The sequence below is a fragment of the Mustela lutreola genome, chromosome 2 (genome assembly GCF_030435805.1).
Source record: "Mustela lutreola isolate mMusLut2 chromosome 2, mMusLut2.pri, whole genome shotgun sequence".
Taxonomy (NCBI): Eukaryota; Metazoa; Chordata; class Mammalia; order Carnivora; family Mustelidae; genus Mustela; species Mustela lutreola.
The window spans coordinates 19,522,699-19,540,295 of NC_081291.1; the positions used below are offsets into that span (position 1 = coordinate 19,522,699).

At 41.4% G+C, this 17,597-nt stretch overlaps 1 protein-coding gene across 5 annotated transcripts in view; it reads right to left on the minus strand.

Annotated features, from left to right (window-relative positions):
- The window catches only part of IP6K1 (inositol hexakisphosphate kinase 1), a 63,290-nt gene that overhangs the window by 40,533 nt on the left and 5,160 nt on the right, over positions 1–17,597 (minus strand). For 2 of the 5 annotated variants that reach the window (XM_059160931.1, XM_059160930.1), the window contains exon 2: positions 6,874–6,957. The exons of the other annotated variants lie outside the window; for them this stretch is intronic. The gene's annotated coding sequence lies outside the window, so the exon portion shown is untranslated. The remainder of the gene's footprint in view (positions 1–6,873; positions 6,958–17,597) is intronic. 5 annotated transcript variants of the gene reach the window in all.

The window sequence follows — 17,597 nt, forward strand, 5'->3', positions numbered from 1 at the left end:
AGCCCTTCTTTGAGGATTAACCCAGACACATTATAAAACAAAAACACACGATTAAACCATTGAACCCCAAAGACAAAGAGAATATTTAAAGCAGCAAGAGAGAAGCAACTCCTACTGTACTAGAGATTCTCACTAAGATTAACAGCTGGTTTCTCTCCAGAATCCTCCAGAAGGCAGTGGGATGACATATTTAAAGTCCTGAAAGAAAATACTGTCAACTAAGAATTCTATATCCTGTAAGGCAATAAAAAGAAAACTGAAAAATTCACAAATCTGTGGAAATTAAACAATATACCCTTAACTACTAGGTCAAAGAAATTACAAGGGAAGTTCTTGACAGAGAAAATGAAAATAAATAAATAAATAAAAGGCATTCAAATTAAGAAGAAGTTAACTGTCTACAGAAGACACAATCTTATATGTAGAAAACCCCCAAGTTACCCAAATACACACAAAACCACTGTTAGAGGTAATAAAAAACATTCAGGAAATTTGCGGGATACAAAATTGCCACACGAAAATCGGCTGCATTTCTATAGGCTAGCAGTGAACAATCTGAAAAGGAAATTAAGAAAACAATCCATTTACAATAGTATCAAAAAGAATGAGGGCGCCTGGGTAGCTCAGCCAGTTAAGCTGCTACCTTCAGTTCCGGTCAGGATCCCAGGATTCTGGGATCAAGCCCCAACTCCAGGCCTGAGTCAGGCTCCCCGCTCAGGAGGGAGTCCTGCTTCATTCTCTCCCTTTGCCCCTCTCCCTGCTTGTACTCGCTTTTTTTCCTTTTTTTTTTTTTTTAAATATTTTATTTATTTATTTGACAGAGAGAGATCATAAGCAAGCAGAGAGACAGACAGAGAGAGAAGGGGAAGCAGGCTCCCCGCCAAGCAGAGAGCCTGATGTGGGCCTGGACCCCAGGACCCTGAGATCACAACCCAAGCGAGCTGAAGGCAGAGGCTTAATCCACTGAGACACCCAGGCGCCCCTGTGTTCACTCTCTTGCTCACTCTTTCTAATAAATAAAATCTTTAAAAAGAAAAGAAAATGGTGAAGAATCAATTTAACTAAGGAGTTGAAAAACTTATATTCTGAAAACTACAGAAGACTTCTAAAGAAATTAAAGACCCGGGACGCCTGGGTGGCTCAGCATCCTGGGATCGAGTCCCACATTGGACTCCTTGCTTGGCAGGGAGCCTGCTTCTCCCTCTTCCTCTGCCTGCTGTTCTGTCTACCTGCCGCTCTGTCTGCCTGTGCTCGCTCTCCTTTCTCCTCTCTCTATGACAAATGAATAAATAAAATCTTTAAAAACAAACAAAAAAAAAGAAATTAAAGACCTAAATAAATGAGAAAACATCGTAAGTTGATAAATTGGAAGACTTAATATCATTAAGAAGACAATACTACCCCAAGAGATCTACATGCTGAATGTAATCCCCAACAAAAAACCAATGGCAATTGCTGCAGAAATCTAAAAACGAACAAAATAAATAACCTCTCCAGAAATGTATAGGGAATCTCAAAGGATCCCGAAAAGCCAAAATTCCTAAACAACAAAACTGAAGGAATCACATTTTCTGATTTTACTTATTTATTTTTTTTAAAGATTTATTTATTTATTTATTTGACAGAGAGAGAGATCACAAGTTAGGCAGAGAGGCAGGCAGAGAGAGAGGAGGAAGCAGGCTCCCTGCCGAGCAGAGAGCCCGATGTGGGACTCGATCCCAGGACTCTGAGATCATGACCTGAGCCGAAGGCAGCAGCTTAACCCACTGAGCCACCCAGGCACCCCCACATTTTCTGATTTTAAAACTTACCGCAAAACTACTATAATCCAAAAGAGTGTGGTACAAGCATAGAAAAAGACATATAGAATGCAATAGAATAGGGAGCCTGGAAATAAAACCTTTGCACATACGGTCAAATGATATTCAACCAGGGTGCCAAGACTATTCAGTGGGGAAAGGACAATTTTTTCAACAGGTGGTGCGGGGGAAACTGAACAGCCACATGGAAGAGTAAAGTTGGAGCATTACTTCACATCATATACGAAAATTAACTCAAAATGGATCAAACATCTCAACTTATAAACTTAAATTATAAAACTCTTAGAAGAAAACTCAACAGGGTACTTAGTGACCCTGGATATGACAATGATGGATTTTTATTTTATTGTTTTATTTGACACAGAGAGAGACAGCACGCGAGAGAGGGAGCACAAGCAAGCGAAGTGTGAGAGGGAGAAGCAGGCTTCCAGCTGAGCAGGGAGCCCAATGCGGGGCTCGATCCCAGGACCCTGGGATCGTGACCTGAGCTCAAGGCAGATGCCCAACGGCTGAGCCACCCAGGCGCCCCTGTATTTTTATTTTTAAATAACGATTTTATTTATTTGAGAGAGAGTGAGAGCTAGAGAAAGAGAGAAAGCACACACGGAGAGAGAGAGAAAGAAGCAGACTCTCTGCTGAGCAGGGATTTCCTACGCAGGGCTTGATCCCAGAACCCTGGGATCATGGCCTGAGATGAAGGCAGACCCTTAACTGACTGAGCCACCCAGGCACCCTGACAATGATTTCTTAGCTATGACAACAAAAGTACAGGCCAGAAAAGAAAAAAATAGATAAATCGATTTCATCAAAATTAAAAACTTTGGTGCATCAGGAGCGCCTAGATGGTTAGAAGAACGTGTGACTCGATGTCAGGTTTGTAAGTTTCAGCTGGGTATAGATATTACTTAAAACGGGAAAAAAAAAATGTAGGGGCGCCTGGGTGGCTCAGTCATTACCCATCTGCCTTCAGCTCAGGTCATGATCCCACAGTCCCGGGATCAGGTCCTGCATGGGGCTCCCTGCTCGGTGGGAAGCCTGCTTCTCCCTCTTCCACTCTCCCTGCTTGTGTTCCCTCTCTTGCTGTCTCTCTCTCTCTCTGATAAATAAAATCTTTAAAAAAAATTTTTAAAAATAAATGGAGAGGGGCGCCCGGGTGGCTCAGTGGGTTGGAGCCTCTGCCTTCAGCTCGGGTCATGAACCCAGGGTCCTGGCTGGGATGGAGCCCCGCATCAGGCTCTCTGCTCAGCTGGGAGCCTGCATCCCCCTCCTTCTCTCTGCCGGCCTCTCTGCCTACTTGTGATCTATGTCTGTCAAATAAATACATAAAATCTTTTAAAAAAATAAATGGAGAGAGCAAGTTGTAGTAGTGTTTAAACTTCAAGTGTTTCAACAGTTCTCCCCCCAAATGGCAGAGTCTGCTTTTCTCCTCACCTTGAGAATGGGCTGGACTTAGTGAGTCAGTACTAAGGAACAGAATGTAATATGGCAGAAGTAACAGTCTGGGAATGCCTGGGTGGCTCAGTTGGTTAAGCATCTGCCTTTAGTTCAGGTCATGATCGCAGGGTCCTGGGATCAAACCATACATCCGGCTCCCTGCTCAGCGAGGAGTCTGCTTCTCCTTCTGCCCCTCCCCCTGCTCATGCTTGCATACTCTCTCCCTGAAGCAAATAAATAAACTGTTAAAAAAGGAACAGTCAGCGACTAGGTCAATAAGAGGCATCCTCTTCACTTTGTCTTGAGCCGTTTATTCTGGAGGAGATAACTGCATGTCATGAGGATACTCAGAGAGCCCACATGTCAAGGAACTAAGGCCACCTGCCAAAAGCCATGTAAGTCATCTTGGAAACAGACCCTCCAGCTCTAGGCAAGCCTTCAGATGACTGCAGTCCCAGAAGACATCTTAACTGCAACTTCATGACAGACTGTGAGCCAAGACCACCCAGCTAAGTCACGCCCAAGTTTCTGATCTTCAGAAACTGAGGCAGTGTTTACTGTTAAACTGCTGAGTTTTGGAGTCAATAGATAACAAATACAGAAGTCTTTTTAGCAAATGGTGCTGGTAATGGAACAAGAAGTTATTGATATGGAAGAAAAATTTACCTCAACCCCAATCTTAAAGAATACACAGAAATGAATTCCAAGTGGATCAGAGACCCAAATGTAAAAACTAAAACTCTACAACTTCTGGATGAAAACACAGGAGAAATCTCCAACAATGAGAGGTAGTCAAGGGTTCCTCAGACACAACAAAAGGCGATAACCATAAAAGAAAACACTGATAAATCAGACTTTAACAAAACTGAAAACTTCTTATCTTTAAAATATATCTCTAAGAAAATTAAATAGGCAGGCCACCCCAGACTGAAAGAAAATATTCACAAAACATGTACCTGACTGGTATTCTATATAAGCATCTCCTAAACCTCATCTTCTTTTTAAGGATTTTATTTCTTATTTGACAGAGACAGCAGCCAGAGAGGGAACACAAGCAGCGGGATTGCGGGGCTCAATCCCAGGACCCTGGGATCATGACCTGAGCCAAAGGCAGATTCTTAACAACTGAGCCATCCAAGTGCCCCATTAAACCTCACTTTTAAAAACATTTAACAGGTATGACTCTTTGGAGCACCCTTCTATTTGTCAGCTGGAAGCTGCCCTATTCATGAATCACTGAATAAAGCTGATCTGATCTCTTTAAAAAAATAAATAAATAAAAATAAAAACATAACAGCTCCACTTCTTTTTAAACAGGTAAAAGATATGAGCAAGTACCTCACAAAGGAAGCTATACAAATGACCATGAAGTACAAGAAAAAGTTCTCAACATCACTAGTAATCAGGTAAAAGCAAATTAACAGCACAATGAGGTATCACAATACTTTCAGGAATATGGTTAGAATTAAAACCACTGACAACACGCTGCATGCTGCTGAAGATATGGAACAATCACAACTCTCAAACATTACTGGTGGAACAGTAAAATGATACAACCATTTTGAAAAAGGTATTAAAAGTTTCTTATAAAATTAGACATACATCTACCCTATGATCCAGCAGTTCTATTCCCTTCTACCTCCCTATTCCCCAAAGAAATGAATGTATATGCCCCCAAGAACACTTGTACAAAATGTTCACAGAAGCTTTACTCATAGGGGCGCCTGGGTGGCTCAGTCAGTTAAGCATCTGCCTTCCGCTCAGGTCAAGATCTCCAGGTCCTGGGATCAAGCCCCATGTGGCTCCCTGCTCAGTGGGGAGCCTGCTTCTCCTTCCCCCTCCCTTCGCTTGTAAGCCTTCTCTCTGTCAAATAAATAAAATCTTAAAAAAAGAGGAAAAGTCTTTATTCATAAGTCAAACACTGGAAACTGCCCAGATGTCCATCAACATAACAGTTAAACTGGAATGTTATGCAATGAAATACAAAGCAATAAAAAGGTATGAACTACTGATACAAACAACAGCACGAATAAATTCCCAAAACATTAAAATGTGTGAAAGAAGCTCTACACAAGAGTATGATATCTTTTAGTATTATTTAGTACACAAGAGTATTATTCCATATAATATTCTTCTTCTTTTTTTTTTTAAAGTAGGCTCCAAACCCAGCATGGACCCCAACATGAGGGCTTGAACTCACAATCTTAAGCCAGGTGCCCCAGTATTATTTCATTTATATGAAATTCTAACTGGTCAACTAATCCATGATGAAAAATTCAAAGCAGAAGTTGTCTCTGGCTGGAACAGAAGAGCATTTCAAATTAATACCCGTATTAAAACAGATAAAAACACAGGTGGTAGCAATCTGGGTCGTGATCTGGTCCTGGGATCCAGTCCGGCATCAGGCTTCTTGCTCAGCTGGGAGACTGTTTCTCTCTCTCTCACCCTCTGCCCCTTCCCACTGCTTGTCTTCTTTCTCTCAAGCTCTCTCGTAAATGAATAAATATTTTTTTAAAACTTTAAAAATTATTAACAGCTTATCTGTATAACTCTGACAAACAGCAGCTTACCAGTTATCAATGTATTATCTCTTGGCTCTAAACCCAGCTCTGCAAAAATGGAGCTGGGCCCATTAAATATTTTTCCTTTGCCAGCTGTATTTAGCTTTGTTGGAAGACAACAGAAAGATTCTGCAAAAAGGAAGAGGCTTTGGGGCACCTAGGAGGCTAAGCTGCTTAAGCATCAGACTCCTGACTGATTTCAGCTTAGGCTGTGATCTCATAGTTGTGGGATGGAGCCCAGAGTCAGGCTCTGTGCTCAGCATGAAATCTGCTTAAAATTCTCTCTCCCTCTGCCTCTGCCCCTCCACTCACTCATGAGCTCTTTCTCAAAGTAAGTAAATGAAATCTTCAAAAAAAAAAAAGGAAAGAGAGACAAACGAAAAGGCTTCTTTTTCCCCCTGGGTCTAGTAGCTCCTCTTACCAGCCCCGGCACCCAGTGAGCTGCCCTCAGTGCCTAGCCGCTGGTGGGTGGCTGACTCCCATACTGCATCATGGTCAGCAGTACACAGGGGCCAGCAGCATCCCCTGACACCTCACTCAAGCAGTTTTGTGGCAGAGTGCTTCCAGCAAGACTTCGCTCCATAAATGCCTTTCTCCAATATCCTAGAAGACAGACTCCCAGCATGTTCTCCCAGTGTGGAACCACGATGACTTTCTCTGACATCCAGTTAGGCACAACCACCCCCTTTTCCCCAAGACATGGATCTCGGCCCTGGGCTTCCTCAAGCGCTCCGTATCAGCCCTAGGGCTAACAGCTGCTCCTACATATGCTATTCCTGTATAACTTAGAGTTCTCTACTTTTTACTAGCCAATCTCTCATTACTCCAATCCCATTACAGTTTTAACAATTCTTGTATTAAACTTTACCTGTTCCGAGGTGGCAGGGTGGCTCAGTTAGTTAAACATCCAACTTTTGGTTTTGGCTCAGGTCAGGATCACCTGGTCATGAAGCTGCTCCACACACAGCAGAGTCTGCTTCCCCTCCCCCTGCCTGTGCAAATGCCCACTCTCTCTCCCTGTCTCTCTCTCTCTCAGCAAATAAATATTTAAACATTACCTGTTCAAATTCCTATGTGGTTTTTGCCTCCCAAATGGACACCGACAGTTGTTCCAACGAGTTGAAAAGGCTAAGTAGCGCAGACTGAAAGTGAGAAATTTTATTACTTACAAAATCCACACAGCTCTGCTTTATTCACAATTCTCCCAATAAAAACTAATACAACACTGTAAACAGCCAAGTTCACATGCTGAAGGGTCCAAGCAGCCCTGCCTGATATGCTCTGCTTTGGGAAGTTACTCATAATACCTGGCTCCCTGAGTCCAAAGACAGCTTTCTTTGGAGACACTCATGAAATAGCTAACACAACCACATGTTTTATAATAGATCTTCCCAAACACAGTAGAAACTACTTAGCATTCATTCTATGTTTTATGCTAAAGAAATCACTTGAACTTTCAGGCAGCATATAAAAAACCAAAACAGCCTATGCACATCATGTGCTTGCCTAAAGTATCTAGTGTGCTACTTGGCCCTGACCCATTCAGCATCCTCCGGCTGAGCAGAATCTTACATATTTTTTTTTTCAAGATTTTCTTTATTCATTTGAGAGGGAGAGAGAGAACAGAGGGAGAGTAAGATGGAGAGGCAGACTCCCTGCTGAGCAGGGAGCTGAACTCAATCCCAGAGCTCCAGGATCATGACTGAAGCCGAAGGCAGATGCTTAACCCACTGAGCCACCCAGGAGCCCCCGAGCAGAATCTTTATAAATAAATTTCAAAATACTCTCCACTAAATCAAGTTTGTGACCAAACAGCAACTACAAAGTCTCCAAATCAATCAGGGACCACTAATATAAAATCTGCAAAAAACTTTTAAAAATATATAATCAAATATGTATGTTAAGACCCTGCAGGGACGCCTGGGTGGCTCAGTTGGTTAGACGACTGCCTTCGGCTCAGGTCATGATCCTGGAGTCCCGGGATCGAGTCCCGCATCGGACTCCCAGCTCCATGAGGAGTCTGCTTCTCTCTCTGACCTTCTCCTCGTTCATGCTCTCTCTCACTATCTCTCTCTTAAGTAAATAAATAAAATCTTTAAAAAAAAAAAAAAAAAAGACCCTGCAGAACAAATATTGTACTAAGACAAACACAGTTTCTATCTTCAGAAAAATGAAAGCGAGGATGGAGGGCATCCTCCCCACACTCTAAAAAATGTCTAAGATCCTATAGCTATCTCATCTGTGGAAAGCATAGTATCCTGGAAACCTTCATAATATTTTCAAGTGTGGGAATATAATTGTGGAGGGTTTCAAATTCCCCCCCAAAACCAGCATCAAAATGCATAGTCAGGGATACCTGGGTGGCTCAGTCATTAAGCGTCTGCCTTCAGCTCAGGTCATGATCCCACGGTCCTGGGATTGAGCCCCACATCGGGCTCCCTACTCAGCAGGAAGCCTGCTTCTCCCTTTCCCACTCCCCCTGCTTGTGTTCCCTCTCTTACCGTCTCTCTCTCTCTCTGTCAAACAATAAAATCTTAAAAATATATCAGGACGCCTGGGTGGCTCAGTTGGTTAAGCAGCTGCCTTCGGCTCAGGTCATGATCCCAGCGTCCTGGGATCGAGTCCCACATCGGGCTCCTTGCTTCGCAGGGAGCCTGCTTCTCCCTCTGACTCTGCCTTCCACTCTGTCTGCCTGTGCTCGCTCTCACTCTCTCTCTTACAAATAAATAAATAAAATCTTAAAAAAAAAAAAAAAATATATATATATATATATATATATATATATATATATCCACGGTCAGGAAAAATCTTTCTGAGAACAGCATTTGAAAATGTTTCCATAATCAATAAGTTAGAGAAAAAAATTGGGGCGCCTAGGTGGCTCAGTTTGTTAAGCACACAATTCTTGATTTCGGCTCAGGTCATGATCTCAGCGTCTGCACTGGGCGTGGAGCCTGCTTAAGATTCTCTCCTTCTCCCTCTGCCCCTCCTCCTCCCTTAAAAAATAAATTAAAATTAAAATAAATAAAACTGAAAAACACAACATCTAAGTCCTATGGCAGTTACTTGCATTATAAATCTAACTTCAGGCTAAATCACAAGAGATGGTCTCCTACTCTCTCCCATTCTCTACCCTGGCAAGGGAACAACCTGTTCACATCACTTCAACTACCAAAACAATGTTATAGTGCAGATATGAGGCCTCCATATGGTCCCACTGACTATACTGGTTTAGACAAAATTTCAACTTTTTTTAAAGGAAAAACTAAACACAAACACACACGCAAACACAAAATAACTGATCTGGGAAGAAAGTACAGCAGCAAAGCAAGGCTGTTGGTGTACCAGAGCTATTCACACAGTCCTCAGTAGATAGAGCAATCAGACAGGCTGTAGGGAGAGCAAAGGCTATGGCTACCAAAGGGCTCCAAGATGAGCAGAGAAGAGAAAGTCCCCTGCCTGGATTTTATGACTTACTAGTCAAATGAGGAACTGCAGAATGAATTATCTGAACTTTTTCCTATGAAGGATTGTATCTTAGTCTCAGGTTGCATGAAGACCAGAAATCTGACCTGCTTTGTTCAGTAGCTATGACCCAGCATTAGTCTTATACTTGAAAAGATAAAATCCTTAAAGGAAAGTTGGATTTGTTTTTATCACCCCTAAGTGCTTTTACCTAAAAGTAACTCTTTTTTTTTTTTTTTTAAAGATTTTATTTATTTATTTGACAGAGAGAAATCACAAGTAGATGGAGAGGCAGGCAGAGAGAGAGATGGAAGCAGGCTCTCTGCTCAGCAGAGAGCCTGATGCGGGACTCGATCCCAGGACTCTGAGATCATGACCTGAGCTGAAGGCAGTGGCTTAACCCACTAAGCCACCCAGGCGCCCCCCTAAAAGTAACTCTTGATCTTTGTAGGTGTCTTCTCACTCACCCTCAGATTCTTGATAGATTTTTACCATAAAGAAGTTTTTTTGTTGTTGTTTTTTAAGATTTTATTTATTTATTTGACAGACAGAGCTCACAAGTAGGCAGAGAGGCAGGCAGAGAGAGAGAGAGGAAGGAAAGCAGGCTCCCTGTCGAGCAGAGAGCCCAATGCAGGGCTCAATCCCAAGACCCTGAGATCATGACCTGAGCCGAAGGCAGAAGCTTTAAACCACTGAGCCACCCAGGCGCCCCTTTACAGTAAAGAAGTTTTACAAACAGCTCCAAGAAGTAGACCTTCAGCAGCCCCCAAGAGACAGTATTTCAACAGAGGCCACAGTACAACAATAAGCCTTCCCCAAGCACAGATTACATTTTCCCAGGTAAAATGAGTACCTACTCACAGCCCAGTTTCCCAGGTATCATGCCAGGGTACAAAGCTGCTTAAAAGAAAAGGAAAAGTTGTCTACATTTAAAAGATGAGGAAACTAAAACACAAAGAAAATAAGCAGATGAAAGCTCAAGCAAAAATGAAAAGGCTCTATCTAGCGTACTTTATAATTGGTTCTGAATCTAAACATTTGTCTAAATTCATGACAAATACAAAATGCCATGTTACTTCTTAAAATGAGCTGTTCATTAAAAAAAAAAAAAACCCAAGCATCAAGATTCTGTATATATAAAAAAATTACTACATGGAGGTTTATAGAGGCTTTATTTATAATTGCCAAAACTTGGAAGTAACCAAGATGTCCTTCAAAAGGTGAGTGGAGAGGGGTGCCTGGACGGTTCAGTCAGTTAAGCGTCAGGTCATGATCTCAGGGTCATGAGATGGAGCCTGTGACAGGCACCACTGCTGGGCTTGGACTCTGCTTAAGATTCTCTCCCTCCCTGGAGGCACATGGGTGGCTCAGATAGTTAAGTATCTGCCTTTGGCTAAGGTCATGATCTTGGGGTCCCAGAATCGAGCTCCATTTCGGGCTCCCTGCTCCGTGGGGACTCTGCTTCTCCCTTTCCCTCTGTCTCCTCACCGCAGCTCACGCTCATGATCTGTCTCTCTCTCAGATAAAGAAATAAAAATCTTAGGGGCACCTGGGGGGCTCAGTTGGTTAAGCATCTGCCTTCGGCTCAGTTTGTGATCCTGGGATTGAGCCCCACATCGGGCTCTCTGCTCAGCAAGGAGCCTGTTACCCCCTCTACCTCTGCCCCTCCACCAGCTTGTGTTCCCTCTCTCTTCCCTACTCTCTGCCTCTCAAATAAATAAATAAAATCTTAAAAAAAAAAAAAGAAAAGAAAAATCTTTAAAAAAATTAAAATTCCTTCTCCCTCTCCCTCTGCCCCTCCTCTACCACCCCCAAACATGTGTACTCTCACAAAAATAATAATAAATAAATAAATAAAATAAGCAAAAGGAGAGTGGATAAATAAACTGTGGTCCATTCAGACAATGAAATATTAGAAAGCTATATTAGCTCATTTCTTTTGAGCTATATTTCTATCAAGCTCTACAGACACAGTGAAACCTTAAATGCATATTACTAAGTGAAAGAAGTCAATCTAAAAAGGCTACATATTGTATGATTCCAATTATAGGACGTTCTAGAAAAGGGAAAACCATGAAAACAGTAAAAAATACTAGTGGTTCACAAAAATAGACTCATAATGGATGAAAGACCTCAATGTGAGACAGGAATCCATCAAAATCCTTGAGGAGAACACAGGCAGCAACCTCTTCGACCTCAGCCACAGCAACTTCTTCCTAGAAACATCGCCAAAGGCAAGGGAAGCAAGAGCAAAAATGAACTATTGGGACTTCAAGATAAAAGCTTTTGCACAGCAAAGGAAACAGGCAACAAAACCAAAAGACAACCGACAGAATGGGAGAAAATATTCACAAATGACTTATCAGATAAAAGGCTAGTATCCAAAATTTATAGAGAACTTATCAACTCAACACCCAAAGAACAAATAATCCAATCAAGAAAAGGGCAGAGGACATGAACAGACAATTCTGCAAAAGAAGACATCCAGATGGCCGACAGACTCATGAAAAAGTGCTCCACATCACTCGGTATCAGGGAAATACAAATCAAAACCACAATGAAATACCACGTCACACCAGTAAGAATGGCTAAAATTAACAAATCAGGAAATGACAGGTGATGACAAGGATGCAGAGAAAGAGGTACCCTCCTGCACTGTTGGTGGGAATGCAAGTTGGTGCAGCTTGGAGGTCCCTCAAAAAGTTGAAAATAGAGCTATCCTATGTCCCAGCAATCGCACTACTAGGTATTTACCCTAAAGATACAAATATAGTGATCTGAAGGGGCACATGCACCCAAATGTCTATAGCAGCAATGTCCACAATAGCCAAACTATGGAAAGAACCTAGATGTCCATCAACAGATGAATGGATAAAGAAGATGTGGTCCATATATACAATGGAATACTATGCAGCCATCAAAAGAAATGCAATCTTGCCATTTGCAACAACATGGATGGAACTAGAAGGTATAATGCTAAGCGAAATAAGTCAATCAGAGAAAGATAATTATCATATGATCTCCCTGATATGAGGAATTTGAGAGGCAGAGAGGGGGGATTGGGAGGTAGGGAAGGAAAAATGAAACAAGATGGGATCAGGAGGGAGACAAACCATAAGAGACTTTTAATCTCACAAAACAAACTGAGGGGAGGGGTGATATGGAGAGGGTGGTTGGGTGATGGACACTGGGGAGGGTATGTGCTATGGTAGTGCTGTGAAATGTGTACGCCTGACAATTCACAAACCTGTACCCCTGGGGCAAATAATATATTATATGTTAACAAAAATAATTAATTAAAAAAAAAAATACTAGTGGTTGCCAGGAGAGAGGGACAGATGAAAAGGAGCACACTGGATTTTAGGACAGCAAAACTATTCTGTATACTATAATGGTGGATACATGCCATTACACATTTGTCAAACCATTCTATGGAATGTACAACATCAAGAGTGAACCCTAACATAAACTATGGACTTTGGTGATAATGATGTGTCACCATAGGTTCACTGACTAACAAATGTACCACTCTGCTGTGGGTTGTTGATAACAGAAGCTATTGGAAAAGGGGGAGGCGGTTCAGAGGGTACATGGGAACTCTCTATACTTGACATTTAATTTTGCTATAGACTTAAAACTGCTCTAAAAAATAAGTATTTTATAAAAAGTCAAATTATGTAAGTGTTCTAATTTTATATCTGGGTGGTTGTTAGACAAATGTATATATGTATAAAAATCAAATTCTGTCCACTTTATATGTATTTTACCTGTATTTATAAATATATGTATTTATATGCATATGTATTTTATTTATATGTATTTCAATAAATTACTTTGAAAGAAAAAAATTAATAGGGCCAACTAATCATTTGAGGGAAAATAACATCTGTGCTTAAATTACCACTGGAAAGCAGAGCCTTGACAAGGCATAGGCATTGTTCAAGCACTGAGACTCCCTAGTTCTGTGGCCTAAATGTATTTTTCTCATTTTCCTCCACCGTAAAATGAATGTACTACTGCTTGTCTCATGGAGCTGTTAAAAAAGAAATTTTTTTCTCATCCACTTAGTTATTAAAAAAAAAAAAAAAAAACAGGAACACCAGGAAATAAAGATCCCAATCAAGTGAGAGGAATTTCATATATTGGTTCTCTCTCCCAACAAACTGTAAGAACTACAATGAACTATAAATATAGACACTGGGGAACCTGGGTGGCTTAGTCAGCCACCTAGGCATCTGTCTTCAGCTCAGGTCATGATCTCAGAGTCCTGGGGCTCCCTGCGTCTGCTTCTCCCTCTCCCACTGCCCCTCTCCCAGCTCGTGCTCTTGAGCTTGCTCTCAAATAAATAAAAATCTTTAATAAATAAATAAATAAAGATACTTAATATTTTTAATAAAATGCCCTCTAAAGCAGTAGTGTTTTGGGGCGCCTGGGTGACTCAGCTGTTAAGCGTCTGCCTTCCGCTTAGGTCATGATCCCAGGATCATGTGCTGGGATGGAGCCCCACGTCAGGCTCCCTGCTCTGCAAGAAGCCTGCTTCTCCCTCTCCTGCTCCCCCTGCTTGTTTCCTATCTCGCTGCGTCTCTATCAAATAAATAAAATTGAAAGAAAGAAGGTTAGTTAGTTTTAAAAGTTTAATTTTCTTACTTCAACCAACTCCCACATGAAAGTTTCATTCCTCTTAAATCCCCACCTTACCTTCCATCAAGAACATACCATTTCAGCAGCTCCATTAGAATCAATTTAATTCTTTAAGAGATTTGGGAAGCTTTAAAAGAGGACTCTGATAATCAAGAAACTAGTCACTGACCATTGGCCCAAGCAGTCAATGGTGAAACAGAATGCAATATGCCAAACAGAGCTAGGAATAGGCAAAATGTGGAAATGACTTTTTTTTTTTAAGATTTTATTTATTTATTTGACAGACAGAGATCACAAGTAGGTGGAGAGGCAGGCAGAGAGAGAGGAGGAAGCAGGCTCCCCACTGCGCAGAGAGCCCGATGGCGGGGATCCATCCCAGGACCCTGGGATCATGACCTGAGCTGAAGGCAGAGGCTTTAACCCACTGAGCCACCCAGGCGCCCCTGGAAATGACTTTTAATGGGTGTGGGTGTGGGTGTATTTAAGGGATGAACACTCTTCATCAAAAGCACTGTGTGCTGCTCTCAGAAATGAAAATCTAGAACCCTTAGATGACCCTCTCTAATTTTCTAACACTGTACACATGGGAGATTATCAGACAAAGAAGCTTCAAACTTTAAAATGTTGCATGTGAATTAAAATTAAAATTCACATGCAACATTTTAAAGTAGCAAAATAAATGCCATATGATTCACAGTCTAAAGAAGCAATGTCCACTGTGGCAACTGGACCTGAACACTTGCAAAGGCAAAAATCACCAAGGCCAGGCTCCACAGAGAGATGAAGGACGAATTCTGGGAATACTGTGAATAAAGAAACTTCCTGGTCTGCATCAATGAGCAGAAATCCAGGAGCACCTGGGTGGCTCAGCTGGTTAAGCGTCTGACTCTTGACTTCAGCTCCAGTCATGATCTCAGGGTCATGAAATTCAGCCCTGGGCCGCTCCAGGCTCCTTACTGGGCATGGAGCCTGCTTAACATTCTCTCTCTCTCAGGGCGCCTGGGTAACTCAGTTGTTAAGCATCTGCCTTTGGCTCAGGTCATGATCCCAGGGTCCTGGTATCAAGCCCTGCATGGGGCTCCCTGCTCAGCAGGAAGCCTGCTTTTCTCCCTCTCCTACTCCCCCACTATTTGTGTTCCCTCTCCCGCTGTCTGTCAAATAAATAAATAAAAACTTTTTTTAAGAAAAGTAAAATAGGGATGCCTGGGTGGCTCAGATGGTTAAGTGTCTGCCTTCAGCTCAAGTCAGGGTCTCAGGATCCTGGGAACGAGTCCTGCATCAGGCTCTCCGCTCAGCGGAGCAGTCTGTTTCTCCCTCTGCCTCTCCCCCTGCTTCTGCTCTCTCTCTCTCTCTCTCAAATGAATAAATTAAACATTTAAAAAAAGAAAAAAAATTTTTTTTAATAAAGTAAAATTTTAAAAAAAAAGATTCTCTCTTCCTCTCCCCCATTTGCATGTGCACTCACTCTTCCCCTGCCCGCCCCTCCCAAAAAAGAAATCCAGAAGCATGACAAGCACTGATCTAAGTTCTAAGCCAACAGAACTCCCTCCAACTAGAAGCTAGTGTCCACTTGTAATAAATAATTCCTGGTTACTTCAACCTGCCACCTCAATAGAGTATCATTAGTTCTTAACTCAGTATAGGTAGATATGGAAATCAGGTAAAAGCAGAAAATTTAGCCTGGAGTGGAGAACTGTAATGGAGGAATAACAACAAAACTTGGGCCCAGGGCCAAAGGCCCATAGGACTGCTTTTTAACTTTTCCTGAAACAGTGTCCCACTGATGTAGTCTGGGAGTCAGAGCCATTCTACTCTCAGATGTATACTGAAAAGAAATGAAGGTTTGTACACACACCGATTTGTACAAGGACATCTATTGCATCTCTCTTCATAATAGTCCCAAACTGGCAACAACTCACATGCGCATCAGCACATGGTATAACCGTAAGAGAAAATACTGTTCAGGTATAAAAAGGAACACAACAAAATGGATGAACCTCAAAAACTCATACTAAGCAAAAGAAGCCAGATACAAAAAACTTCTCATTATTCCAGTAGTTCTATTCTACTAAGTCACTGCTAACACCAAGTTAGCAAATACCAAGCCGCCACTACTAAGGGAAATACAGGGTTAGATTTCTGTGAGCTTTTAGTCACATTTTTGTCAACCAATATACATATTGGTTATGTATATAACCAATGTATATATATTGTTATGTATATAACAATATATACATATAACAATGTATATATATTGTTATGTATATAACCAATATGTATATTGGTTACAGAGCTACATACATCTAATATATGTATTATATATTACATATTACATACATACATACATATAATATATAACCAGAGCTACATACATATAATATATAACCTTGTATATTTCCAGAGCTACATACATATAATATATAATCTTGTATGTTTCTGTATTTTTCTTTAAGATTTTAGTAATTCATTTGACAGAGAGAGACACAGCGAGAGAAGGAAGACAAGCAGGTGGAGTGGCAGAGGGAGAGGCAGGCTTCCGGCCAAGCAGGGAGTCTGATGCAGGGCTAGATCCCGGGACCCTGGGATCATGAGCTGAGCTGAAACCAGACGCTCAATGCTGGAGCCACGCAGGTGCCCCGTATGTTTCTGTTTAAAGACAGTTTAATATACACTAGTCTACCTTTACCCATTTTTTTTTATTTGCACAGTTTCAATCACTCAGAGTCAACCACGGTCCAGAGCAGATGGTCCTCCTCCTAAGGTATGATCAGAAGGTCAGTAGTAGCCTAACACTCCATCACAATTCCTACATCATTCACCTCACTGCCTCTTATCACTCAAGCATTTTATCATCTCACATCATCATAAGGGTGAGTATAAGAAGATACTGTGAGAGAGTGACAATATTCGTGTAATTTTTATTACAGTATATTGTTATAATTGTTCTACTATATTATTAGTTATTACTGCCCCTTCCTGTGAGTGATTTATAAATTTAACTTTATTACAGATATGTGTGTATAAGCAAAAACATAGTACATACAGGGTTCAGTAACATCCCCCATTTCAGGCACCCACTGGGGGTCCTGGAAAGGATCCCCTGCAGATAAGGGGGGACTACTGGATATTGTTGCCACATTAACACTGCACTCTCAGCCAACAGTACTGTGAGTCATGTCAAATGAAACTTATCTGATACACGTATTTTCTCCATAAGAGGCATCACAACCTTCTCCTGCTTAGGAAGATTAACAGCTTATCAGCACTACACTTGAGAGACATTTTAAACAGCAAAATCCCGTGCCCCCTCCCCCTGCCAAAAAAGGCAAAATTCCCAACAAAAAACACAAAAATATGAAAAACCATGGCACTAAAAAGACCATGAAAAGGACACTTGTCTATAATATTAAAGCTGAAGCAGAAGGCAGAGTGTCACCTTGTCCACTGGGAATGGACACAACGGCAATTCAAATATTTTGCCATTTCTGATCTGCAAAGGATTTTCTTTAACCAGTTAAGGGGCTCAAATTTTCTTAATTCATTGCCAAATTTTAAAAAATCAGGAAACTTCACATAAAAATTCAGATTTCTTGTTTTCTTAAAAAAAAAAAATCACAAGGGGCACCTGGGTAGCTCAGTTAGTTAAGAAGCTTCCTTCAATTCAGGTCAGGATACT